This window comes from Bubalus kerabau, chromosome 3 (genome assembly GCF_029407905.1).
Source record: "Bubalus kerabau isolate K-KA32 ecotype Philippines breed swamp buffalo chromosome 3, PCC_UOA_SB_1v2, whole genome shotgun sequence".
NCBI classification, from domain to species: Eukaryota; Metazoa; Chordata; class Mammalia; order Artiodactyla; family Bovidae; genus Bubalus; species Bubalus kerabau.
Window position 1 is genome coordinate 25465497 of NC_073626.1, and position 3952 is coordinate 25469448.

At 40.7% G+C, this 3952-nt stretch overlaps 1 pseudogene; it reads left to right on the forward strand.

The window, feature by feature from the left end:
- Positions 1–260: 260 nt before the first annotated feature.
- LOC129647549 (pleckstrin homology domain-containing family A member 1-like) lies at positions 261–1289 on the forward strand (annotated as a pseudogene).
- Positions 1290–3952: the final 2663 nt, after the last annotated feature.

Below are 3952 nucleotides of genomic sequence, written 5' to 3' on the forward strand. Positions count from 1 at the left end.
ATAAGAGAACTGCTATCTGAATTAAGGTGTAAATGAAGAAGAGAATTTTCAGAGGCAGGGTGAATTGCAAAAAGCTTTGACCAAGAGCTGGAGCCATGGTCATTGTATGCCCCTTATCACTGTATTGCCCCTCTTCACTTCCAAGTCCAATGGTAATGGTTAATGGAAAAACACAGGCTGCTTCAGGCAGCTCAGTGCCTGTGGGACTGCGGGCCTGTGCAGGGTTAGTGGGGCGGGTTCTGAGAGCTTGGCGCTTAGAAATGACTTACATGGATCACCAGAATCGTGTTTATGGTTTTCCAGACATTAAAGAAAATGGAGTGCAAAATTTCTTTGGAGTTACTTCATACTGGATACTAGAGGAGATAGTTTTGTATGATACATGGATAATCCACAGAACCTACCTTCTGGATTGGTAATTGTGGAGCCATTAAAAAAAAAATGAAAGTGTTAGTTGTGTCCGGCTCTTTGTGATCAGATGGATTGTAGCCTGCCAGGCTTCTCAGTCCATGGAATTCTCCAAGCAAGAATACTAGAGTGGGTGGGTAGCCATTCCCTTCTACAGGGGATCTTCCTGCCCCAGGAATCAAACCTAGTTCTTCCCCATTACAGGAGGATTCTTTACTGTCTGAGCAACAGGGAAGTTCTCTAATTTACCTACATTTCAAAGTTATGAATGTAGGGATGAGGAACTATTTCCTACAAGCCAATGATCAGCAGGACCTAGTAGAATGGATAAATGTGTTGAACAAAGCTATAAAAATTACAGTATCAAGGCAATCAGTCTCACAGCCTCATTCTGATAACAGGCCACCCAGGTGAATGTGGGAAGAAGCAAATGTCTTACAGAACGGGCACTGTTGGTAGTGTGGCCATCATTACTGCAACTCAAAAAGAAGCAAATGAAGGTGGTGAAACTATTGACAGAAATAATTTGAAGCAGTCACAAATCTATCTTCCTTATTTTACTCCTAAACCACCTTCAGATAGTGCAATTATCAAAGCTGGATATTGTGTAAAACAGAGAACAGTGATGAAAAACTGGAAGAGAAGATATTTTCAACTGGATAAAAACACAACAGGTTACTTTAGATCTGAAGTAGAAAAGGAACCTCTCCATGTAATACTACTTAAAGAGGTTCATAACGTCCAGGAATGTAAACCAAGTGACATAATGATGAGAGACAACCTCTTTGAAATTGTAACATCCTCTGGAACTTTCTATGTGCAGGCTGATAGCCCTGAAGAAACGCACAGTGGGATTAAAGCAGCCTCAGGTGCCATTGTAGCACAGCGGGACCTGGCAGATCAGCATCCCCTAGAGTAATGTCTCACAGTTCAGTTCAGTTGCTTAGTTGTGTCCAACTCTTTGCGACCCCATAAATCACAGCACGCCAGGCCTCCCTGTCCATCACCATCTCCCGGAGTTCACTCAGACTGGCGTCCATCAAGTCAGTGATGCCATCCAGCCATCTCATCCTCTGTCTTCCCCTTCTCCTCCTGCCCATAATCCCTCCCAGCATCAGAATCTTTTCCAATGAGTCAACTCTTCACATGAGGTGGCCAAAGTACTGGAGTTTCAGCTTTAGCATCATTCCTTCCAAAGAAATCCCAGGGCTGATCTCCTTTAGAATGGACTGGTTGGGTCTCCTTGCAGTCCAAGAGACTCTCAAGAGTCTTCTCCAACATCACAGTTCAAAAGCATCAATTCTTCGGCACTCAGCTTTCTTCACAGTCCAACTCTCACATCCATACATGACCACTGGAAAAACCACAGCCTTGACTAGACGGACCTTTGTTGGCAAAGTAATGTCTCTACTTTTCAACATGCTGTCTAGGTTGGCCATAACTTTCCTTCCAAGGAGTAAGTGTCTTTTAATTCCATGGCTGCAGTCACCATCTGCAGTGATTTTGGAGCCCCAAAAAATAAAGTCTGACACTGTTTCCACTGTTTCCCCATCTATTTCCCATGAAGTGATGGGACCAGATGCCATGATCTTCGTTTTCTGAATGTTGAGCTTTAAGCCAACTTTCTCACTCTCCTCTTTCACTTTCATCAAGAGGCTTTTTAGTTCCTTCTCACTTTCTGCCATAAGGGTGGTATCATCTGCATATCTGAGGTTATTGATATTTCTCCTGGCAATCTTGATTCCAGCTTGTGCTTCTTCCAGCCCAACGTTTCTCATGATGTACTCTGCATATAAGTTAAATAATTAAATATAAGTTAAATAATGTCTCACACTGAGTTACTAATCTTATTGGTAATGATTGCCTGTGTCTGACCACCACTCCTCTTTGCAGGAGCATTCCCACAGTCTTTCCAAATCTAAACACGCTCTCTATTCTGTCAGTGTGCAGCAGCCACCCCACATTCCACAGCCTCTTGCAGCAACTCTACTCTTTGATCTCAAGTTTTACCATGGAGAAGCTAGGATTTTATGAATCTCTTGCCAAGTTCAAGCCATGGAACTTCAAAGTCTAGACTGTCTCTCCAAGAGAACCAGCTTCCAAAGTAACTGAACAAGCTCTGCTGAAACCTCAAAGAAAAATGGCCCTCAGAAACAAAATTATGACCCTGTGGACTTGGATAATGCAAGCCTTCCAGACAGTGATGTGTGAGGTAGAAACACATGTAGCCTGATATGCCTTATCAGCTCTCAGTGTCCTTTCTGAGTCTTCTCACCAAAGATGATAAAGGGGAAATGGGTTTTAATGCATATAGGATCCTGCCTTGTTGCTGTACTGTTTATAAGCTGGTAAGCCAAGAAGCTAGGGAATGGCCTAACTAAATGTAATTTCTTTAAAAAAAGAAAGAAAAAAGCCCAAAGTGCCTCAGTATCAACTGTCTGAAGCTTTGTTCTCACTGGGGTGATAAAAGTGTGTGACATTTCCCCCTAATGAATTGGGCAATTAAAATGTTTCACAATTTAAAAGATGAACAATGCTTATTATTTTGGTTGTATTAAAAATGCTACTGTGACTTCCTATTAGATGTTCAATTTCTACATATTCTTATTGGTTAATATTATTGAATGAAATATTGTCAAAGATATCTAAACTCATGATGTCTGTGTGCTGTAAAATTTATACTACAGTGTGGACAATTTTGAAATTATAACCATTTTTGATGCTCTGGATCTCAAGATAAGTGATGTGTCTTGCGTAGAGGATGTATGCTAATCCCAAGCTTCTGATTTATTCCTGTCCCCCCTCACCCCCAAGTTTCCCTTTGGTAACCATAAATTAAACAAATTTATTTTTTATCTTACCCTCTCCCTTGAGTTCTTTCTGTAGTTCTTTGCTTTTCATTAAGTTGGTGTTCAGGCTGTCTCTCCAGTCTAAATGGAATGCATTCATTATTTGGCCTCACAGAATCCCTTTTCTTGATTTTGGAGCAGTTATTTCAATTTACAGTTAGTCCTGACTACTTGATTGATGCCTGAGTTTCCTCCAGAGTATAAGTCTCATAAGGGACATGTATCCCCAAAGTCTGGGGTTATAGTTCCTGTTATATATGTTTAATTAATAAATATTTGTTGGATGAATATAAATTATCATTTTCTCTCCTTGTATACTCTAATAGAAACTCAACAAAGTTGTAAGAGGAACTATGAGGAATGTTGGCGATGAAGAAAATTGTAAGTAAAGCAGGACACGAGGAGATAATATGAGAAAAGAAGATGGTGAAAAGAAACAGAGGGAAAAAAGACAGTGGGGGCAAATTTTGAGGTAAAAAAGGCTGAGGGGAAAGTGTAAGCTCATAAGTCAGTGACAAGGAACTTGTGAGAGGAGGAGACATTGAAGGGGAAATGTGAGAAGAAAATGAAGTGAAAAAGAAAACATGAAGGGAAAATGTGGTGAGGTGAAATTATGAGGAAAAGCCTTTTGAGGGAAACTTGCAAGAAAAAATTATGAGGAGAAACTGGGAGTAGAGAAATCAGTGAGGAAGAAT